General features: G+C 43.2%; 1 long non-coding RNA gene across 1 annotated transcript; it reads left to right on the forward strand.

The window, feature by feature from the left end:
- Positions 1-9,201: 9,201 nt before the first annotated feature.
- LOC132346604 (uncharacterized) lies at positions 9,202-21,816 on the forward strand. Its single transcript, XR_009496496.1, has 3 exons — positions 9,202-9,581; positions 12,923-12,956; positions 20,784-21,816. It is a non-coding gene; the product is annotated as an uncharacterized lncRNA (long non-coding RNA).
- The last annotated feature ends 3,149 nt before the right edge of the window (positions 21,817-24,965 follow it).

Raw genomic sequence — 24,965 nt, forward strand, 5'->3', positions numbered from 1 at the left:
GGGCTGGAATCCTTCTTGGAAGAAAGTAGCACATGCATGTTGGAGAGGGCCCTAGGGTAGGTCAGGTGTGGAAAAAGAAACCAGATATTGTCCAAAGGGAAGAAACAGACCCAGAAGAACTGCCCTACGTAAAGGATTTAACTGCCTCTTTTCTGCGCTCCTCCTCACTAGAGGGGAAGCCCACACCCTTTCTCTCTGAGTATGCCCTTGCTTCTATCTTAGCTAAACAGTTTCTCTGTGTGCTCTCCCACTTGTTGTTGTGCTATTGTCTCTAATAATAAACTTTGTGCCTGCATTTACAGTTTTTGCCTCCATGAGAAATGCATTTTTCACTGGGGGGAAATAACTTATGAATAGTCATTGGAAGGAAAGGACTGATGATGAAGCTGAAGCTTCAGTACTTTGGCCACCTGATACAAAGAGCTGACTCATTAGAAAAGACCCTGATGCTGGGAAAGGTTGAAGGCAGGAAGAAAAGGGGATGACAGAGGATGAGATGGCTGGATGGCATCACCATGATGGATATGAGTTTGAGTAAGCTCCAGGAGTTGGTGGTGGACAGGGAAGCCCAGTGTGCTGCAGTCCATGGGGTCACAAAGAGTCAGACTTGACTGAGTGACTGAACTAAACCGAAATATCTGGGGGAAAATAGCTTCTAACCTCTAGCCCTTGCTGGTCTGGTGGGCTAGGATTCCTGGTTTTGATCCAGGCTACCCAAGTTCAGTTCCTGGGCAGGGAATTAAAATCTCGCTTCACACCACCATTCACTGCTGCCTCCGTGAGATCAATCTTAGCTGTAGTCTGGTATAAGAAACAGGAGTTGCAGCTCACTTAGAAAGAGGAGAGTGAAGAAGTTGGCTTAAAGCTCAACATTCAGAAAACGAAGATCATGGCATCCGGTCCCATCATTTCATGGCAAATAGATGGGGAAACAGTGGAAACAATGTCAGACCTTATTTTGGGGGGCTTCAAAATCACTGCAGATGGTGACTGCAGCCATGAAATTAAAAGATGCTTACTCCTTGGAAGGAAAGTAATGACCAACCTAGACAGCATATTAAAATGCAGAGACATTACTTTGCCAACAAAGGTCTGTCTAGTCAAGGCTATGGTTTATCCAGTAGTCATGTATGGATGTGAGAGTTGGACTATAAAGAAAGCTGAGCACTGAAGAATTGATGCTTTTAAACTGTGATGTTGAAGAAGACTCTTGAGAATCCCTTGGACTTCAAGGAGATACAACCAGTCCATCGTAAAGGAGATCAGTCCTGGGTGTTCATTGGAAGGACTGATGTTGAAGCTGAAGCTCCAATACTTTGGCCACCTGATGCAAAGAGCTAACTCATTTGAAAAGACCCTGATGCTGGGAAAGATTGAAGGTGGGAGGAGAAGGGGATGACAGAGGATGAGATGGTTGGATGGCATCACCGACTCAATGGACATGAGTTTGAGTAAACTCTGAGAGTTGGTGATGGACAGGGAGACCTGGCGTGCTGCAGTCCATGGGGTTGCAAAAAGTCAGACACGATTGAGTGACTGAACTGTACTGAACTGAACTAGGAGAGCAGAACTGATATGGCCCCTTCCAACCTGACTGTAAAGAGTCCTTTATCTGATGTGTTCTTATGCATAATCTCCTAGTTGTAGGTCATGGGATATTTGCTGTTCATCCAGAGATAGATTACTGTGATAAACTTCAGAGACAAAGTTAGAATGTCCTTTTAATAATCCAATTAAACTTTACAATAATGTAAGAGCAGGTCAGTAGGTGCCCAAAATGCTACTGGAGATCAGTGGAGAAATAACTCCAGAAAGAATGAAGGGATGGAGCCAAAGCAAAAAGAATATCCAGCTGTGGGTGTGACTGGTGATAGAAGCAAGGTCCAATGCTGTAAAGAGCAATATTGCATAGGAACCTGGAATGTCAGGTCCATGAATCAAGGCAAATTGGAAGTGGTCAAACAAGAGATGGCATGAATGAATGTCGACATTCTAGGAATCAGCGAACTGAAATGGACTGGAATGGGTGAATTTAACTCAGATGACCATTATATCTACTACTGCGGGCAGGAATCCCTCAGAAGAAATGGAGTAGCCATCATGGTCAACAAAAGAGTCTGAAATGCAGTACTTGGATGCAATCTCAAAAATGACAGAATGATCTCTGTTCGTTTCCAAGGCAAACCATTCAATATCACAGTAATCCAAGTCTATGCCCCAACCAGTAATGCTGAAGAAGCTGAAGTTGAACGGTTCTATGAAGACCTACAAGACCTTTTGGAACTAACACCCAAAAAAGACGTCCTTTTCATTATAGGGGACTGGAATGCAAAAGTAGGAAATCAAGAAACACCTGGAGTAACAGGCAAATTTGGCCTGGGAATACGGAATGAAGCAGGGCAAAGACTGCTACAGTTTTGCCAAGAAAATGCACTGGTCATAACAAACACCTTCTTCCAACAACACAAGAGAAGACTCCATACATGGACATCACCAGATGGTCAACACCGAAATCAGATTGATTATATTCTTTGCAGCCAAAGATGGAGAAACTCTATACAATCAGCAAAAACAAGACCAGGAGCTGACTGTGGCTCAGATCATGAACTCCTTATTGCCAAATTCAGACTTAAATTGAAGAAAGTAGGGAAAACCACTAGACCATTCAGGTATGACCTAAATCAAATCCCTTATGGTTATACAGTGGAAGAGAGAAATAGATTTAAGGGCCTAGATCTGATAGATAGAGTGCCTGATGAACTATGGAATGAGGTTCATGACATTGTACAGGAGACAGTGATCAAGACCATCCCCATGGAAAGGAAATGCAACAAAGCAAAATGGCTGTCTGGAGAGGCCTTACAAATAGCTGTGAAAAGAAGAGAAGTGAACAGCAAAGGAGAAAAGGAAAGATATAAACATCTGAATGCAGAGTTCCAAAGAATAACAAGGAGAGATAAGAAAGCCTTCTTCAGTGATCAATGCAAAGAAATAGAAGAAAACAACAGAATGGGAAAGACTAGAGATCTCTTCAAGAAAATCAGAGATACCAAAGGAACATTTCATGCAAAGATGGGCTCGATAAAGGACAGAAATGGTATGGACCTAACAGAAGCAGAAGACATTAAGAAGAGGTGGCAAGAATACACAGAAGAACTGTGCAAAAAAGATCTTCACGACCCAGATAATCATGATGGTGTGATCACTGATCTAGAGCCAGACATCCTGGAATGTGAAGTCAAGTGGGCCTTAGAAAGCATCACTATGAACAAAGCTAGTGGAGGTGATAGAATTCCAGTTGAGCTATTCCAAATCCTGAAAGATGATGCTGTGAAAGTGCTGCACTCAATATGCCAGCAAATTTGGAAAACTCAGCAGTGGCCACAGGACTGGAAAAGGTCAGCTTTCATTCCAATTCCAAAGAAAGGCAATGCCAAAGAATGCTCAAACTACCGCACAATTGCACTCATCTCACATGCTAGTAAAGTAATGCTCAAAATTCTCCAAGCCAGGCTTCAGCAATATGTGAACCGTGCACTTCCTGATGTTCAAGGTGGTTTTAGAAAAGGCAGAGGAACCAGAAATCAAATTGCCAACATCCACTGGATCATGGAAAAAGCAAGGGAGTTCCAGAAAAACATCTATTTCTGCTTTATTGCCTATGCTAAAGCCTTTGACCATGTGGATCAAAACAAACTGTGGAAAATTCTGAAAGAGATGGGAATACCAGACCACCTGATCCGCCTCTTGAGAAATCTGTATGCAGGTCAGGAAGCAACAGTTAGAACTGGACATGGAACAACAGACTGGTTCCAAATAGGAAAAGGAGTACATCAAGGCTGTATATTGTCACCCTGCTTATTTAACTTCTATGCAGAGTACATCATGAGAAACGCTGGACTGGAAGAAGCACAAGCTGGAATCAAGATTGCTGGGAGAAATATCAATAACCTCAGATATGCAGATGACACCACCCTCATGGCAGAAAGTGAAGAGGAACTCAAAAGCCTCTTGATGAAAGTGAAAGTGGAGAGTCAAAAAGTTGGCTTAAAGCTCAACATTCAGAAAACGAAGATCATGGCATCTGGTCCCATCACTTCATGGGAAATAGATGGGGAAACAGTGGAAACAGTGTCAGACTTTATTTTTCTGGGCTCCAAAATCACTACAGATGGTGACTGCAGCCATGAAATTAAAAGATGCTTACTCCTTGGAAGGAAAGTTATGACCAACCTAGAAGTCATATTCAAAAGCAGAGACGTTACTTTGCCAACAAAGGTTCGTCTAGTCAAGGCTATGGTTTTTCCTGTGGTCATGTATGGATGTGAGAGTTGGACTGTGAAGAAGGCTGAGCGCCGAAGAATGGATGCTTTTGAACTGTGGTGTTGGAGAAGACTCTTGAGAGTCCCTTGGACTACAAGGAGATCCAACCAGTCCATTCTGAAGGAGATCAGCCCTGGGATTTCTTTGGAAGGAATGATGGTAAAGCTGAAGCTCCAGTACTTTGGCCACCTCATGTGAAGAGTTGACTCATTGGAAAAGACTGATGCTGGGAGGGATGGGGGGTGAGAGAAGAAGGGGATGACTGAGGATGAGCTGGCTGGATGGCATCACTGACTCGATGGACATGAGTCTGTGTGAACTCTGGGGGTTGTGATGGCCAGGGAGGCCTGGCGTGCTACGATTCATGGGGTCGCAGAGTCGGACACGACTGAGCGACTGATCTGATCTGATCTGATCTGAAGAGCAATACGGAGTCATTGGGGAACTGAGCCTCAGGCAGTAAATTTTAAAAACCTCAAAGACAACACTAGAACTTTCAATTTTTATTGAAACATATGTCTTTCTCTTTAAAGCTACCCTCACTTCTGTCAAATATACCCAAATTAAGACTAATTTGTCTGAAAAAGAATTCTGACTTCAGTAAAGTTGGACTGATTATTTACATAAGTGTAATTGATTCAGTAAAGTTGGCCTGATTATTTACATAAGTGTAATTGATTCTTTAGGCTTTTAAAAATTGGCTATGCTGGGACCTTTTTATAAGGAATCTCAAATTGAACTTTCAGAAGATGTCTCAAGGTTGGGAAAGCCATACCAAAGGGCTGCCATCAGATTCTGCCTGAGATATCTATGGATTTGGATGGATTCCTCTCTTCTCAAGGTCCCAAAATATCTTGAAATTCTTGCAAGGGGCAGGAGGTGGCTTTCCTTGTTCATCTGGTAGTGTGAAAGTCGCTCAGTCGTGTCTGACTCTTTGAAACCCCTTGGACTATACAGTCCATGGAATTCTCCAAGCCAGAATACAGGGATGGAACGCAGGTCTCCCACGTTGCAGGCGGATTCTTTACCAGCTGAGCTACAAGGGAAGCCCATCCAACTGACAAGGTTTCTGCAAACCTGTGTCTCCAGTTCCTGGAGGGAGCAGGTAGAAAGAAAAGAAAAAAAGGTCTCAATTCTACTTACAAAGGTGTAGTTTACCAAATTGCTGTAAGTCATAATTAGCTTGAGGGGGAGGGTTCTTTATATCTGGAAATCACAGATTAAAAACCAGCAATATTTCAACAACCCTTACACCACCCCAGATTACAACCATATTCAATAGTTCACTCAGTCCTATGTGACTAATTCTTGATCTTATCTTCTGTTAAGTGTTATAAAGCCATCAGGTTTTCTTTAATTTTTTAATTTCTTACCCAGCTCAGTGGAAACTGGTTTTGAGTAGGCACACTATAAAGCATAATTATTCCTAAAGAGTTCACCTAAAAAATTCTTTATCACATTTACATCTAATTTAGTTAATTAAACCAGCAAACTTAAGCGTGTTTTCATTAATTAAAAATTAATCCTAAATCATGTGATCCTGGAATTGATTTGGGTTAGTTTCTTTTATGTTTCTGAGTATTTATATAAGCACTTAATTTCCTTAAGTCAATTATGTAGAGCTTTTTTACAAACCAGTTTTGACAATGTCACACATCTACCACACACACATATATAGATGCATACAAACACATAACAGAGACCCCACAGTTCCCATTTCAAAATTTCAGCTGTGATTCAGGTATAACAATACAAAACCCAGATGTTACAAAAGAGATGCAATTCAAACGGGGTTTCTGCCTGATGGAAAAAATCAAGGTCATCTGTTTCAATGACTAAATCCTTTGTGCTAGTATTTATGGAGAAGATGTTGAAGATTCGTATTAGCCCTTGACAAGTCAAGTTCCAAATTACCTATCCCCTTTTTGTTTTTTCTTTCAATAAATTATAGTTCTGAAATCTGCATTTTTAAACAGATGGCCTAGATAAGGGGGCTTCCCAGGTGGCTCAGTGGTACAGAATCCACCTGCCAGTGCAGGAGACTTGGGTTTGATCCCTGGGTCAGGAAGATCCCCTGGAGTAGAAAATGGCAACCTGCTCCAGTATTCTTGCCTGGAAAATTCCATGGACAGCAGAGCCTGGCGGGCTACAGTCCATGGGTTGCAAAGCGCGTACACAAAGAGATCTATGTAATTGACTTAAAGGAAATTAAGTGCTTATATAAATACTCAGAAATACAAGCAAAAAGAGGAGACAAGGGAATTCCTCCTTGGAGGAACTTTTGTTCCCTAAAGGCCAGAAGTTTTTACTTGCCTCCTAGATAAATAAGGGAGGTTTGGGGTGTGGTACAAAGATTGGCAGACTTGGAATTGTTTCTGGAGCCACACCTCTGATCCTGTAAAGATTAGACTTGTAAAACAAGAACTGGCTTTAATTCCTCAAAGGACTGGGTGGCCACCACAAGGATATCAAAGGACTGATGTACTGGTATCTCCTTAATGGTTTCAGTGGGACTCCCCTGAAGGGCCACTGCAGTCCCGAGGGCTGATCCTCAGCTGCTGCTGCTGCTAAGTCACTTCAGTCGTGTCCAACTCTGTGCGACCCCAGAGACGGCAGCCCACCAGGCTCCCCCATCCCTGGGATTCTCCAGGCAAGAACACTGGAGTGGGTTGCCATTTCCTTCTCCAATGCATGAAAGTGAAAAGTGAAAGTGAAGTGGCTCAGCCCTGTCCGACTCTTAGCGACCCCATGGACTGCAGCCCACCAGGCTCCTCCATCCATGGGATTTTCCAGGCAAGAGGACTGGAGTGGGGTGCCAGTGCCTACTTCTGCTAAATTCTCAGTCACCGAGGACATCTTGTGGCCAGAAGGAGCAAATGTCCCTTGCTCTTCAGAGCTGAAAATTTGTCTCTCATTTCACTAGCAAATGATTTGTTCAGACCAGATATTGACTTTTTTTAAAGTCATATTTAACAAAAATCCATCCACCTCTGTTTTCCCTAAGCCTACTGCTCAAATCCTCTAAGGACATGTACTGATGCCCATTAAGACTCCAAGTCATAAGTGAAAACAGCTTGAATAACATTTTTTTAGGATCATCACTTAAAAACGGTGAGATCCAGATATCAGGAGAACTCACTGGAACACCTGAGGAGTACTGAGAGGTAGTGGGGCTCAATGGGCCCTGGAACTGAGCGCCAGTTTAGGGTGGACTCCAGGGGGTCCCCATTTTCCATGTGGCGCTGGTGGTAAAGAACCTGCCTGCCAAAGCAGGAGACATAAGAGACACAGGTTTGATCCCTGGGTCGGGAAGATCCCCTGGAGGAGGGCATGGCAACCCACTCCAGTATTCTTGCCTGGAGAATCCCATGGACAGAGTAGATGGGCTGGCTACAGTCCATAGGCTCTCAAAGAGTTGGACACGACTGAAACAACTTTGCACGCACGCATGCCAGGGGTTCTTTGGTGGGTATCGCTGATAATCCTGCCCCTAGGCCATGCTAATGTCACCCCCAAAATTAATCTACAGTTGATCTAAGAAAGAAATGGAAAATTTTATGCAAACCAATGTGAGGATTATAACCTGGGAGATGGTCTTTCAGGAAATTCTGGAGGACTGTCCCTCCCACTGGAGGTGTAAGCCCAATTACATAAGTTTTTGATACAAGGGATATTAACAGTTTACAATCCAGATCTGCACGTACAAACGGAGCAGTATGTCATGGTGACCCATTGGCTGTGCTGGAGACCAGGTTGTCTCCTGTGACTTTAACAGTTACACCCATGAGGTTGGTTGGTGTTTGTTTTGCTTTATTTATTTATTTTTTTGCAGCTCCATTTGGTCCGTGAGATCTAAGGTCCCAGACAAGAGATGGAACCAGTGCCCCCTGTAGTGGAAATGTGGAGTTCTAACCATTGAACCGCTAGGGAATTCCCAACAGCCACTATCAATGCTGGGGTTGGCATTGCCCTCAATGACCACGTGGTCAAGCTCATTTCCCGTTAGGACAGTGAATTTGCCTACAGCAACAGGGCGGTGGACCTGAGCCAGCATCCCCAGTGATAGAACAAGAGGGAGAGAGAGGGTCTCAGCTGCTGGGGAGCCCTTGGCCTGATCCTGTCCCCCAACATAATGTGAATCTCCCTGAACTGATAGTTTCCACCCTAGACTCCCTGAAGAAGGGGGTGGGGGGATCCCAGAGAGCTCTACTTTGTCACATGCCATCAATAAAATACATCCTCCCCCCAGCCAGAAGAAAATCCTGATTTATGCAGCCCAGGGTTTTTGTGTGTGGGGGTGGGGTGGGGGAATTGGGTGGGGCAGGGGAGCTCTAAAATTATAGCTTTATAATATTACAGAATAAACCCCCAAATTTCAGGGTCAGATGGTATGGTCAGACAAACTGACAGATTTGTTAAAGATAATATGTGTGCAGGACAAGTTACCATCTATAATTTACACTTGTATGAGCCAAAGTATTTTGGGGCTTTCCTGGTGGCTCAGCTGATAAAGAATCCACCTGCAATGTGGGAGACCTGGGTTTGATTCCTGGATTGGGAAGATCCCCTGGAGAAGGGAAAGGCTACCCACTCCAGTATTCTGGCCTAGAGAATTCCATGGACTATATAGTCCATGGGGTCGCAAAGAGTCAGACACGTCTGAGCGACTTTCAATACACTAGAGCCAAAGTTTTCAAAGTCACCAACCACCTAGTGCTCTTCAGTGTTGCTGTGATATCTAAAGAAGAGGACACAGAAGCCCCGTTTCTTCCTGGAACCCTGGAGTTTAGTGTGTGGAAGATGAGTATCACTGCCTTTTCAAAGACCACTTGGGACTGAAGATTAAGGTGCCATAGAAATGATGTGAGAGAACAGGAATATTTCTTATGGGTGTCAGTGCCAATTCAACACTATTTTTATGCTTTTATGCCAGGGGGTGATTATGATGTCTGTAATGAAAAGGCATTTCTAGGTCCTGATTACAAGTGTGACTACTGGGAGGCTGCTCAAAGACATACACAGACCCACAACTCCTCTGCAAGTCACCAGCTTAACACTAGTAGCAGCTGCCGGGCTTCCACAGCCTTTTGTGAGATCACTGGTTTGTCAGACTCCTGTGAACTCTGGCCCACAACCTGGGCAGCTCAGAAATTCTGGCTGTCAGACTGGAAAGCATGTGACAGTGCTTTTAAAGTGTCTCTCCTGGGAGACAAAAACCCAAAACGGCTGCCTGGAGATACATACTGGGAGCATGTCTGGTAAACACCTAAATTTTCTGAGGTTGGCCAGAAATAAACTTATGTGTATATATATTTTTTTTTCATGAAAAAAGTAATATCCTTTTCCTAAACTACATGTATGTTGTAGACTTGATTAAAGGAGAGGTTGGGTAAACATGAAAGATTGAATATGTTTTATCTGTTTCTTCCTAAATCCCCACTGTAATAACAGTAACAACAACAAAAAAAAAGACCATAAACCCATAAGGTTAAAGAGAAAGGAGAAATGACGACAGGAGTTAAGAGGTGTCAACATAATATTGCAAAATGAAAGCCAATGGATGATTGATAACTGAGGTAGCAAGATGGAGAGACTTAAAGGGAAGGGAGTTGGTGGAAGGAGGGCTGCAGGCACGGGGGGCGGGTAGTGGAGGGCAGCAATAACGAGAAATCAACGAGCTCAGCAGAACACAGGAAACGGTCAGGAATCAAAGTGCAACCAATAGAGTGGTTCCTCATCTCTCTATTTTTGCCTTTTTCAGTTTTTTAAAAAATATTTATTCGGTTGCACTAGTCTTAGTTGGGACACAGGAGATCTTCCATCTTCATTATGGCATGCAGGATTTTTTTTTTTTAGCTGTGGCATGTAACTCTTTTTCAGTTGTGTCATGTGGGATCTAGTTCCCTGACCAGGGATCAAACCTACCCCGCTGCGTTGGGAGTGCAGAGTCTTAGCCACTGGACCACCAGGGAATTCCTCCAGGGTTTTACTTAAAAGGAATTAGGTACTGTTTTGAACCTCGCTTCTTTCATTCAGCACAATACATTTCAAAGTCCTCTGTGTTGTTGTAGTATCAATACTTCTTTCCTTTTAATTGCTAACTTGCCATCTGTTTGATAAATGTGCCACAGTTGGTCCCAGATTCTTGTGTAAACATTGGTGTAGAGGTTTTTCAGTTTTTTTTGTCAACAGAGGCTTTCATTTCACTTGGGTAAACACCTAGAAGTGAGGTTCTGGGTCCTAGTAAATCCTCTGAATAATGCTGATTATTCTGTTGTTGTTTTAACAAGCAACCGATCCAATGAGATTCAGACCACAAGTTCTGGCTCATCTCCTACAGAAAGCAATTCCACATCAGTTCAACTTTCAAAGACTTTGCTATACTGTGTGGATCTGTCTGTTCATGTCCTACTCTGGGGTTAGTCTGGGACTTGGATGTGTATCTATATATATATATAGGTTATAGTTCCATTCTTAATGCTTTGCCTGCTTCTCTGGGTGTGTCTTGCTTATGAACAGCTTGAGGGTGAGCCTGAGTCTTGAAAAAAGGTCAGGTCATAGAAAAAATCAGAGCTACTTCTCCAGCTCTCTCTTCTGAGGGATTTCCACGTTACAAATTGATGGATCGTGTGACTTCTCTTGCCCGTCATAGCTCATTGTGAACAGTGAGAAGGATGCCAAATTCTGTTGCTATAAATGTCTAGTGACAGCATTTCATTTTAATCTCCACCCAGTGCTCTGCCTCTCGGGTCATACACAACCACTGTGTTCACACATTTCTCATGAAACAAACTCACTGTCCTTCTGTGTTGCCAGGACAATTCCCACCAACAGAATGTTTGTGAAATGTGTTGTAACATCCTGTACAGGGGCTGCCCAATAGCCATTGCACCATATTCTTTTTTTCTGGCACTTTAGAGACTCTTTAATCACCCTATTGATGTAAAAAAAAAAAAAACTGCCAATCAGTTTTTCTCTAAAATAAGAGGTTATGAAAGGATTGTTCTTGTGTAGTTGCTAAGTTGTGTCTGGCTCTTTGCAACCCCATGGACTATAGCCCTCCAAGCTCTACTGTCCATGAGATTTCCCAGGCAAAAATACTGAAAGTGAAAGTGAAGTCGCTCAGTCATGTCGGACTCTCTGCGACCCCATGAAGTGTAGCCTACCAGGCTTCTCTGTCCATGGGATTTTCAAGGCAAGAGTACCAGAATGGGTTGCCATTTCCTTCTCCAAGAATACTGAAGTGGGTTGCTATTTCCTTCTCCAGGTGATCTTCCAAACCAGGGATCAAACCCACATCTCCTGCATTGGCAGGTGGGATCTTTACCACTGAGCCACCAGGGAAGCCCCATGACAGGATACAGACACACAAAATATTTTTGCAATTGGCCATATAGAACTCAGTAGCCCATCGGAGAAGGCAATGGCACCCCACTCCAGTACTCTTGCTTGGAAAATCCCATGGATGGAGGAGCCTGTTAGGCTGCAATCCATGGGGTCACTAAGAGTCAGACACTACTGAGCGACTTCACTTTCACTTTTCACTTTCATGCATTGGAGAAGGAAATGGCAACCCATAAGGGTGCAGTTGAAAACTTTAAAAAAGTGGTATTCTGTCTTTATCATAAATAATAATTGGCCTGTTATCATAGCTGATGTTGCTCTATTGCATGACTATCTGCTTGATTCAGCTTCCCAAACTGAGCAGTACTTAAGCACAGAGTCTTTTAAGCTGACAAAATTTACCTTTGGTATCACATCCAACATTCAAATAAGAATTCTTATATCTTGATCACATTCTTACCACCTTTCCTTTCATAATTCTGTGACTAGGGGGAAACAGAAACAAATATGAAAGTGTTCCCCTGTTGAGAGTTTGTTCATGAGTCCCCTTCAAACAAATATTCAATACATCACAAGAAAATAAAAGTACAGATCAGCCCTAAGGACAGTCATTTTCTCATATACCAAGATTTCTAGGGGCTAGGTGGTCTAAGATCAGCTCAGAGCCTGAATGAGGTCATTACAGATCCCCAAAGACCAACCAGTCCATCTTTCTGCTTTGCCAGCCTCAGCATATTGGTGATGCTTCCACTTGGGGTTTCAAGATGGCTGCAGCAATTTGCAGACAATGCATGAAGACATGATTTCATGCAGCTAAGAGGAAAAGGTTCTTCCCATGCATTTCATTACACTACAATAGGAAAAACTCAACATACCATTTTAAGACAACAAATATGCTTTTTAGTGATTATATTAATCATTTTTTGGCAAGAGCAAATAAAACTACACACCTTTCTGGCAAACAACAAAATCCAGAAACTTATGTGGCTGAGGTATAGATCCAAGACCAAGTGGTGTTTTGTTTTGTTTTAGGGGAGGGGGGCACACTGTGAAGCTTGTAAAAGTGAGGAGCCCTAATCATTGGACTGCCAGGGAATTTCCCCTGTTATTTTATCAGACAATTTATATTGTCTTATGAAAAGTGCAACTTGAACAGTTGCACTTTACAAGTGATATAGTACAAAATTTTGGGAGGCCTAATGTCTACAAGAAAGTTGTAACAAGTAACAGTGAAAGACATTTTTTATGATTACAGGAAAAGAACAAGAGGCTACTGAACAGGAAAACAGGTAAAAATTTCACAACAGAATCTCTTTCTTGAACGTAGGTCTGCACAGCTCATCCAGTCAACATTATAGTCAACATAGCTTCTGGATGATGAAGTGGTTTCTATTTTCTCTAAGATTTCTCAGTGATTAATGTCGTCAGTGCAAAAATGATATCATACAATATGTGGTTTTTGTGTTTGTCTTCTTTCACTTAATGTTTTCAAGCTTCATGTGTGTTGTAGCACATACCTGTGCCTCATTCCTTCTTATTGCCAAAGAACATTCCACTGTGTAGATATACCACATTATGTTTATCCACTCATCATTTAGTGGATATGTGGGTTGTTTCCCTTTAGGGCTGATATGAATAGGGCTGCTATGAATGTTCCTGTATAAGCTTCTTTTAAAAAATAAGTTTATTTATGGATGGTTGTGCTGGGTCTTTGTTGCTGTGTGTGGGGTTTCTCTAGGTGGGGCGAGCCAGGGCCACTCTTCATCCCAGTGCAGGGGCTTCTCCCTGCGGTAGCTTCTCTTGATGGAGAGCAGGGGCTCTAGAGGGCAGGTTCAGTAGCTGTGGTGCATGGGCTTTGTTGCTCTGCAGCATGTGGAATCTTCCTGGACCGGGGATTGAACGCATGTCTCTTGCATTGCAAGGCAAATTCTTAACTACTGGACCACCAGGGAAGTCCCCTGGATAAGTTTTTATTTAAACACTTGTTTCAGGGACCTATCTGTTGACCCAGTAGCTAAGACTGTGCTTCCAAAGCAGGGGGTCCAGGGGGCCTGAGTTTCACCCTTGATCAGGGAATTAGATTCCATGTGCTACAACTGGAAAAAAAAAAAAAAAAAAAGATCCTGCCTGCCTCAACTAAGACCTGGTGCAGCCAAATAAATAACACTTGTTTCCAATTCTTTTGGGTACATACCAAGAGTGGAACTGTTGGGTTATTTTGTAATTCTGTTTAACTTTTTGAGGAATCCCCAATTTTTTTTTCACAGTGGCTATACCATTTTACATTCCCACCAGTAGCATATGAGGGTTTCAATTTCCCCACTTTCTTGCCAACATTAGTCATCTTCTGTGTTGCTTTTGTTTTTTTAATTATGGTCATCCTAAGTAGATGTGAAGTGAGTCGACTTGCATTTCCCTAATGACTAATGATATTAGTTATTATTGGGGTATTTGGTTTGGACACTTTCTTTCTAGCAACTAAATCATCCAAGGAATGCTGGTGCTTCTGGTGAAGGTAGTAATTGAAGCAGATAAAAGTTTAACTGGTGCCTGGGTAAAAATTTGAGTCTGTACCTAGGCAAGTCATAGATCCAATGTATTCAAATAGATTATCATAAGCCTGGTGATGCTCTTGCTTGTCATAGCAAATGTCATTTCAAGCCATTATGACCATCTTGGAAGGGTTATGGACTGAAGTACAACTCAGATCCACACAGCTTGCTTATAATAATGTCCTAACTCCCTGTGAAGATGAAAGACACGTGTTTGTGTTCCTTAAGCTAATGCATAGAATCACTCTGGACCACTGTTCTTTGTTTCTCTTTTTAAAAAATAAATGGGCTTCCCTGGTGGCTCAGACAGTAAAGAATCTGCCTGCAATGCAGGAAACCTAGCTTCGATCCCTGGGTTGTGAAGATCCCCTGGAAAAGGGAATGGCTACCCCCTCCAGTATTCTTGCCTGGAGAATTCCATAGACAGAGGAGCCTGGCCAGATACAGTCCCTGGGATCCCAAAGAGTTGGACACCACTAAGCGACTAAGGCCAGAGAAGGCAATGGCACCCCACTCCAGTACTCTTGCCTGGAAAATCCCATGGATGGAGGAGCCTGGTGGGCTACAGTCCATGGGGTTGCTAAGAGTCGGACAAGACTCAGTGACTTCACTTTCACTTTTCACTTTCCTGCATTGGAGAAGGCAATGGCAACCCACTCCAGTGTTCTTGCCTGGAGAATCCCAGGGACGGGGGAGACTGGTGGGCTGCTGTCTATGGGGTCACACAGAGTCGGACACGACTGAATCGACTTAGCAGCAGCAGCAGCAAGCGACTAAGGCAATGCCAAAGAATGCTCAAACTACCACACAATTGCACTCATCTCACATGCTAGTAAAGTAATGCTCAAAATTCTCCAAGCCAGGCTTCAGCAATATGTGAACCATGAACTTCCTGACGTTCAAGCTGGTTTCAGAAAAGGCAGAGGAACCAGAGATCAAATTGCCAACATCCGCTGGATCATGGAAAAAGCAAGAGAGTTCCAGAAAAACATCTATTTCTGCTTTATTGACTACGCCAAAGCCTTTGATGTGTGGATCAAAACAAACTGTGGAAAATTCTGAAAGAGATGGGAATACCAGACCACCTGACCTGCCTCTTGAGAAATCGTATGCAGGTCAGGAAGCAACAGTTAGAACTGGACATGGAACAACAGACTGGTTCCAAATAGTAAAAGGAGTACATCAAGGCTGTATATTGTCACCCTGATTATTTAACTTCTATGCAGAGTACATCATGAGAAACACTGGGCTGGAGGAAGCACAAGCTGGAATCAAGATTGCTGGGAGAAATATCAATAACCTCAGATACGCAGATGACACCACCCTTATGGCAGAAAGTGAAGAGGAACTCAAAAGCCTCTTGATGAAAGTGAAAGTGGAGAGTCAAAAAGTTGGCTTAAAGCTCAACATTCAGAAAACAAAGATCATGGCATCCGGTCCCATCACTTCATGGGAAATAGATGGGGAAACAGTGGAAACAGTGTCAGACTTTATTTTTTGGGGCTCCAAAATCACTGCAGATGGTGATTGCAGCCATGAAATTAAAAGATGCTTACTCCTTGGAAGGAAAGTTATGACCAACCTAGATAGCATATTCAAGAGCAGAGACATTACTTTGTCAACAAAGGTCTGTCTAGTCAAGGCTATGGTTTTTCCAGTGGTCATGTATGGATGTGAGAGTTGGACTGTGAAGAAGGCTGAGCGCCGAAGAATGGATGCTTTTGAACTGTGGTGTTGAAGAAGACTCTTGAGAGTCCCTTGGACTGCAAGGAGATCCAACCAGTCCATTCTGAAGGAGATCAGCCCTGGGATTTCTTTGGAAGGAATGATGCTAAGGCTGAAACTCCAGAACTTTGGCCACCTCATGCAAAGAGCTGACTCATTGGAAAAGACTCTGATGCTGGGAGGGAGTGGGGGCAGGAGGAGAAGGGGACGACAGAGGATGAGATGGCTGGATGGCATCACTGACTCGATGGACATGAGTCTGAGTGAACTCCGGGAGTTGGCGATGGCCAGGGAGGCCTGGTGTGCTGCAATTCATGGGGTCGCAAAGAGTCAGGTACGACTGAGTGACTGAACTGAACTGAAGCGACTAATGCAATGCATAGAAAAATTGCACTAAGACACAGTTTGGACCACTGTTTTTATTTCTTTTTTTTTTTTTTTAATAAATAATACACTCAGATGATTCAAAAGCGAAATAACTTAAAAATGCATAGCCTTAAAAGACTTACTATTGGGAATTTCCTTGTGGTCCAGTAGTTAGGAATGTGTGATCCCTAGTCAAGGAACTACAACCTGCATGCTTCACAGTGCAGCACCCCCACCCCCCAAAAAAGGACTCACTCCCACCTTATGCCCATCCATCCCAGTTCCCCCTTCAATAAGTATCTGCTTTCCTTTGGTGTCTGTGTGTGTTTCCTTATGTAAATACAAACAGAAACCATATATGTTCTGGGAGCATAAAATACATACTATTTTGTACTTTTTCTTCATTTATTTCTGTCTCAGAGATCTTTTCACATTAATGTTACAATATACGATATATGTTTTTCCATAGAGCATATTATCAACCTTTGGGATTTTTATTAGTATGATGGTTGAAAATGGTATTTCACTGTAGCTTTAATCTTTATTTCTTTTTATTAGTAATGAATGTGTCTGTCTCTTTGTATGTTAAAGGGTGCTTGATTCCCTTTTCAGAGATCTGTTTATATTTTTTCCATTTTTCTACTGGGTTGTTGGCCTTTTCTTAATAATTTCTAGGAGGTCTATGAATATTACTGATATTTTCACTATGCCCATGACCTGAACTGTTAAATACTCTTGTTCAGTTTGTCAATTGCCTTCTGACTTTACTTATAATGACTTTTGCCTTGCTAATTTTACCCATACTACTTTTAAAAAACCTTGTTATTTTGTGTTGGAGTATAGCCGATGACGGAGAAGGCAATGGCACCCCACTCTAGTACTCTTGCCTGGAAAATCCCATGGGCAGAGGAGCCTGGTAGGCTGCAGTCCATGGGGTTGCTAAGACACGACTGAGCGACTTCACTTTCACTTTTCACTTTCATGCATTGGAGAAGGAAATGGCAACCCACTCCAGTGTTCTTGCCTGGAGAATCCCAGGGACGGGGGAGCCTGGTGGGCTGCCGTCCATGGGGTCGCACAGAGTCAGACACGACTGAAGCGACTTAGCAGCAGCACAGCCAATGAACAGCTTTGTCATAGTTGCAGGTGGCCAGTAAAGAAACTCAGTCATACATACACATGTATCCATTCTCCCCTACATCCATGCTACTTTTATATTTATAATTAGAATGGAGGAGGAGGAGCCAGGAAGAAGACTGAGAAGGAACAGCTGGTTAAGGAATCTAGAGAACCCTTCAAGAAGACAGGGTTTTCTAAAGGGTCAAATGATACTAAAAACAAAACAAAATCCAAGACAAGGCCATAGAAATGAACATCGCATTTGGCAAAAGGGGAGCAATTTTAGAAGTAGAGATGAACACTTCGATGGAGCAAGTGAGTGAGGAAGGACAATGGAGAGAACTTGGAAAAAGTGTTGTTCTGAGGTGGGGCAGAGAAATGTGGTAGCAGATGGGGATACAGGTTCAAGGAAGGATGTTTTAGTGGGAGATGCTATACTAGAGAGCATTTGTAGGCTGATAAAAATGGAAGAAATGATCCAGTGGTGAGAAAAAAAAAAAAAGCCAAGGATGCAGAGGAAACAGAGGGAATACTTTTAAGAGTGAGGCCCTTCAGAAGGGCAAGAAAGGGTGGGATTCAGGCCTATATAGAGGACATGCTTCATCCATCGTGAGCGTGGGCTCAGCTGGGAAAGTGGGAGGTGTGGTCGAGGGTATGATGATGGAGGAGTTCCTGCTTGACTGCTCTTGTTTTCTCATGAGTATGTCGTGAAGGCAAGCTGAGAGGCCTCTATAAAAAAAAAGAAAAAGTGGGAAATCAATGTGTTAGGATGTGGGAAAGGAAACATATGTGGGAAGGTTGCTGCAGGGCTGAGTGCCCATTTGAAATTTATGGTGAGAATTTCAAGGGAGGCCAGGGAGCACGGTTGTAGTTTCATCTCCAGCCCCTTATTCAAGCAAGGCCTGGAGTGGGAAGTTAGTACGGGGTCAGGATGGTGTCAGGCAAAACCAGTGGAGGGGGAGGGAGCGAGGGAGAAGGGGAGCAGCAAAGGAACAATTATAGTAATGAACACAGAATAGGACATGAATGAAGAGGAAGTAAGGGTAGTAAAGGGAAGATGGTTAGTAAAACAGAAGGTGGTAAAAAAAAAATCAGAGGTCTCAATAAGACTGAAGAGATCAGTTCAGTTCAGTTGCTCAGTCACATCTGACTCTTTGCGACCCCATGGACTGCAACACTCCAGGCCTCCCTGTCCATCACCAACTCCCAGGGTTTACTCAAACTCATGTCCATTGAGTCGGTGATGCCATCCAACCATCTCGTCATTCCCTTTTCCTCCCACCCTCAATCTTTACCAGCATCAGGGTCTTTTCAAATGAGTCAGTTCTTCGAACCAGGCGGCCAAAGTATTGGAGTTTCAGCTTCAGCATCAGTCCTTCCAATGAATATTTAGGACAGATTTCCTTTAGGATGGACTGGTTGAATCTCCTTGTTGTCCAAGGGACTCTCAGGAGTCTTCTCCAATACCACAGGTCAAAAGCATCAATTCTTCGGCACTCAGCTTTCTTTATAGTCCAACTCTCACATCCACACATGACTACTGGAAAAACCATAGCTTTGACTAAACAGACCTTTGTTGGCAAAGTAATGTCTTTGCTTTTTAATATGCTGTCTAGGTTGGTCATAACTTTTCTTCCAAGGAGCAAGCATCTTTTAATTTCATGGCTGCAGTCACCATTCATCTGCAGTGATTTTGGAGCCCAAAAAATAAAGTCTGTCACTGTTTCCCCATCTATTTGCCATGAAGCGATGGGACCAGATGCCATGATCTTAGTTTCCTGAATGTTGAGTTTTAAGCCAACTTTTTCACTCTCCACTTTCACCTTCATCAAGAGGCTTTTGAGTTCCTCTTCACTTTCTGCCATAAGGGTGGTGTCATCTGCATATCTGAGGTTATTGATATTTCTCCCAGCAATCTTGATTCCAGCATGTGCTTCATCCAGCCCAGCATTTCTCATGATGTACTATGCATATAAGTTAAATAAGTAAGGTGACAATATACAGCCTTGACACATACTCCTTTTCCTATTTGGAACCAGTCTGTTGTTCCATGTCCAGTTCTAACTGTTGCTTCCTGACCTGCATACAGATTTCTTAGGAGGCAGGTCAGGTGGTCTGGTATTCCCATCTCTTGAAGAATTTTCCACAGTTTGTTGTGATCTGCACAGTCAAAGGCTTTGGCATAGTCAATTAAGCAAAAGTACATATATTTCTGGAACTCTCTTGCTTTTTCGATGATCCAATGGATGTCGGCAATTTGATCTCTGGTTCCTCTGCCTTTTCTAAAACCAGCTTGAACATCTGGAGGTTCACGGTTCACGTACTGTTGAAGTTCCCCTACCAGGGATGGAAACTGTGCCCCCTGCAATGGAAGTGCAGAGGTGGTTTTTTTTTTAGGGACTTTAATTTTATTTATTTTTGACTGTGCTGGATCTTCCTCGCTGTGTGAGGGCTTTCTCTAGTCATGGCGAAATGGGGCTACTCTTTGTTATGGTGTGTGGACTTCTCCACGTGGTGGCTTCTCCTGATGCCAATCACAATCTCTAGAACTCAGGCGAGGCAGTTGTGGCACATAAGCTTAGTTGCTCTCCAGTATGTGGAATCTTCCCAAACTAGGGATGGAATCTGTGTCCCTGCATTAGAAGGCAGACTCTTTACCACTGGACCACTAGGGAAGTCCCAGGAAATTGCACTTGAGGAGGTTAGGAGCTGAGATTCCAAGATGTTGGATAACACCTCTGGGCAGAACCAAAGGATTGGCATTTAGATTATATGCAATAGGAAAATCTTATGGGAATATTCTGGATGAAAGTGTAAATAAAAATAGATTTTTTGAATAAGCAACTTGTTTTACTTAGACACAGATTTAAATGGTGGGAACTATGGAGATGTGTACTTAAGTGGGTTAGGAAAATTATATACTATGAGGTTATTTTGGGGGGAACAGAGGGTGGAGTGACTTCATGATAATTCATGTTTGGTATAAGCCTGTTAGGGGAAAAACGCTGAAAGATCTTGGCCTGTCAAGGTCTCAACTCACATTATTTTGGTCACAAATTACACAACTTTCTTGTTTGTTTGCTGGGCAAGCTCTGCACACGTGTTTACAATCTGGTTAAAGAATCAGCCTTTACAATGACGTTATTAAACATGCGAGTACACAATGGTGGCCATAGTAACAGCAGGGAGGGTCTGGAGTCTGACGCTCTCAAACTCAGTTTCCTCAGCAACATCGGAGGAGGGTGGTGAAGACTTTGGGAAAGACCATTTTCTCATGCACGCTCACAGCAAATAAAAACACGCAGCTAGAGAATGTTCACAGCGTTGGTGTGACCTTCCCTGTCCTCCTGGCAGGCAGTCATACTGGTGGACATCCAAGACGCTCTGCTCTTTGGCTGAGTGATTTCTGTGACCATGTCAAGACGCCATCGACAACCAACAAGCGAGGCTCTGAGGATCTGTGAAACTTGTCAAGGCCCTCAGCTTCCCTATTTAAAAGAGGAATTCAATGCATTCCTGGTCAGGAGGAGAGTCGGAACTGAAACTTGCCAAAAAGAATTGAAACTTGGCTGTAGTATCATTCAGGGTCTAGTCAGAAACATAAAAACCATACCACTTTAAAAATAATATTTGTTTTTATTTATTTCTTTGACCGTGCTAGGTCTTAGTTGCAGCATGTGGGATCTACTTCCCTGACCAGAGATCGAACCCCTGGCCCCCTGCTTTGGGAGCATGGAGCCTTAGCCACTGGCCCACCAGGGAAATCCCCATACCAGTTCTTTTTAACAGAGGGAACTTGTTATAAGGACTGCAAAGGCCAAAGAAAGAGTTTGGGAAACATAGATGTGGCAACAGGAGGAAGCTCTCAGATGGGTGGTGGTTAACAAAGGCAAGAGGTGGGAGTTCCAGGAATCCAGAAGCCTAGAGGAGGTGGAGGAACTCAGGAAGGAGAGGAAGGAGTCCAGTTAGAGTAAGAGGGGGGTGGGGGGTGGGGTGGGGGGTGGTGGCTGCAAACCCAAACTTCAGTTGCCGCCATGACACTCAGGGGAGGAAGCAAACTGTAAGAAGCAAATCCCTTTTTTCTCTTCCTGCCTCAAAGGTTTCCTCTAGCACTCCCTACTGGTAGAACCTAACAAGGTGACAGCTGGTTTGCAGGAGTGCAGCCTCAGCAGCTGTAAGAAAGGAATACAAGTTTCTATTGTGGGACTATCACAAACAATGCTGCTATGAGCATTATTATTATTTTTTTAATTTCCTTATTCATTTATTTTGCTGTGCCAGGTCTTAGTTGTAGCATGCAGGATCTTTAATCACAGCATGCAAACTCTTAGTTGCATTCCCCAACCAGGGACTGGACCTGGGCCCCCTGCATTGAGAGCATGACGTCTTAGCCACTGGACCACCAGGGAAACCCTGGCTATGAGCATTCTTATACAGCTTTGATGTCCTTTGTGCGCTCATATTTTGGGGGTATATACCTAGATGTATACTTGCTGGACACAGGTACTAACCATTCTGGCAAATAGGTAGTGGTATCTCATTATGATTTCAGTTTGCATGTTTCTAATTACTATTGGGAGGACTTCCCTGGTAGTCTAGTGGCTAAGACTCCTTGATCCCAAAGCAGGGGGCCAGGGTTCAATCCCTGGTGAGGGAACTAGATCTCACATGGTACAACAAAGACTTATATGCAGAATACATCATGAGAAACGCTGGGCTGGAAGAAGCACAAGCTGGAATCAAGATTGCCAGGAGATACATCAATAACCTCAGATATGCAGATGACACCACCCTTATGGCAGAAAGTGAAGAGGAACTAAAAAGCCTCTTGATGAAAGTGAAAGAGGAGAGTGAAAAAGTTGGCTTAAAGCGCAACATTTAGAAAACTAAGATCATGGCATCTGGTCCCATCAGTTCAATTCAGTCGAGTTGCTCAGTCGTGTCCGACTCTTTGCGACCCCATGAATCACAGCACGCCAGGCCTCCCTGTCCATCACCAACTCCCGGAGTTCACTCAGACTCACATCCATCGAGTCAGTGATGCCATCCAGCCATCTCATCCTCTGTCGTCCCCTTCTCCTCCTGCCCCCAATCCTTCCCAGATCAGAGTCTTTTCCAATGAGTCAACTCTTCGCATGAGGTGGCCAAAGTACTGGAGTTGCAGCTTTAGCATCATTCCTTCCAAAGAACACCCAGGGCTGATCTCCTTCAGAATGGACTGGTTGGATCTCCTTGCAGTCCAAGGGACTCTCAAGAGTCTTCTCCAACACCACAGTTCAAAAGCATCCATTCTTCAGCACTCAGCTTTCTTTACAGTCCAACTCTCGCATCATACATGACCACCGGAAAAACCATAGCCTTGACTAGATGGATGTTTGTTGGCAAAGTAATGTCTCTGCTTTTCAATATGCTATCTAGGTTGGTCATAACTTTTCTTCCAAGGAGTAAGCATCTTTTAATTTCATGGCTGGCTGCAGTCACCATCTGCAGTGATTTTGGAGCCCCCCAAAATAAAGTCTGACACTGTTTCCACTGTTTCCCCATCTATTTCCCATGAAGTGATGGGACCAGATGCCACGATCTTCATTTTCTGAATGTTGAGCTTTAAGCCAGCTTTTTCACTCTCCTCTTTCACTTTCATCAAGAGGCTTTTTAGTTCCCCTTCACTTTCTGCCATAAGGGTGGGGATGTACTCTGCATATAAGTTAAATAAGCAGGGTGACAATATACAGCCTTGACGTACTCCTTTTCCTGTTTAGAACCAGTCTGTTGTTCCTGGTCCCATCACTTCATGGGAAATAGATGGGGAAACAGTGTCAGACTTTATTTTTTGGGGCTCCAAAATCACTGCAGATGGTGATTGCAGCCACGAAATCAAAAGACGCTTACTCCTTGGAAGGAAAGTTATGACCAACTTTTCAAAAGCATATTCAAAAGCAGAGACATTACTTTGCCAACAAAGGTCCATCTAGTCAAGGCTGTGGTTTTTCCTGTGGTCATGTATGGATGTGAGAGTTGGATTGTGAAGAAGGCTGAGCGCCGAAGAATTAATGCTTTTGAACTGTGGTGTTGGAGAAGACTCTTGAGAGTCCCTTGGACTGCAAGGAGATCCAACCAGTCCATTCTAAAGGAGATCAGCCCTGGGTGTTCTTTGGAAGTAATGATGCTAAAGCTGAAACTCCAGTACTTTGGCCACCTCATGCGAAGTGTTGATTCATTGGAAGAGACTCTGATGCTGGGAGGAATTGGGGGCAGGAGGAGAAGGGGACGACAGAAGATGAGATGCCTGGATGGCATCACTGACTCGATGGACGTGAGTCTGAGTGAACTCTGGGAGTTGGTGATGGACAGGGAGGCCTGGCGTGCTGCAATTCATGGGGTCGCAAAGAGTCAGACATACCTGAGCGACTGAACTGAGCTGAACTGAACTGAATTACTATTGAGGTTACACATCTTCAGTCACTTGGGTATCCTCTTTAGAAAGGTTTCTGATCATCTCTAGACCATTTACAATTGGGTGGTCAGTCTTTTTCTTATTGTACTATAGGATTTTTCAGTAAAAGTTCTTGATACAATTCTTCTAATCCTATATATTGCAAATATTCTCTCCCAGTCTGTGAACTTGCCTTTTTCACTCTCAGAGGCATCTTAAGACAAACAGATGTTAATAATTTCATGTAGCATAATGCATCAATTTTTCCTTTAGAGTTAGTGCTGTCTGTGTCTTTTTAAAGGACATTCTTATTCTAAGGTGATGAAAATGCTCTCTGATATTCTTCTTTTCTCTGTTTTCTGTCTCTTTGTCCATATATACTGAATTCTAGTTATTTCTTCAGATCTGTTCCTATTAGTTCCGTTTTCAGCAGTTTTGAATCATCTACTGGATTTCTAATTAAAATATTATATTTTTAATTTATAGAAATTCTATATTTTCCTCCAGTTCTGCCTGGTCATGTTTGCCAGCCTCATGTTCCTGCTTTGTCTTTTCAAAATCCTCTTTATTTCTTTATACATAACGTAAACATGTCTAACGTGCATTCTGCACCTGAATATCACAGTAGCTGTGGCCACTGCAAGTGTGGTCCTACCACTTACAAGTTCAGGGCTTCTGCTCTCACTGCTTATGGCTCCGTGTTTCCTTCTGATTTTTATAATTGTTTGCTATGAGCTCACGTTTTTACCCATGGAACTCCTTCAGAGCCTGATTTAAAGTATGTTCTTCCAGAAAAGAATTGTACTTTCTTGTGCTTAGAAATACTTCTAAATTGAAATCACTTAAAATAGGGGTTTTTGGTTTCTCCCCCGAAATTTTAAGGGTTTGGAAATCTGTGGGAGACTCTCTCCCCCACTTCTACCCCAAGTCCAGTCCTATTTGGGCATGTATTCTTATCTCTCTTTTACTCACAAAGGATGTTGGCATTTGGGGATCCCAGGTTGATCACAGAGTCCTTGATCCAACTTCACACTTTGTATGGCCCCTGGGCTTTTGTCTCTCGTCCCTAGATTTGGCCTCTTAAAACCAGGAGCCTGCATATA

The sequence above is a fragment of the Bos taurus genome, chromosome 11 (genome assembly GCF_002263795.3).
Source record: "Bos taurus isolate L1 Dominette 01449 registration number 42190680 breed Hereford chromosome 11, ARS-UCD2.0, whole genome shotgun sequence".
Taxonomy (NCBI): Eukaryota; Metazoa; Chordata; class Mammalia; order Artiodactyla; family Bovidae; genus Bos; species Bos taurus.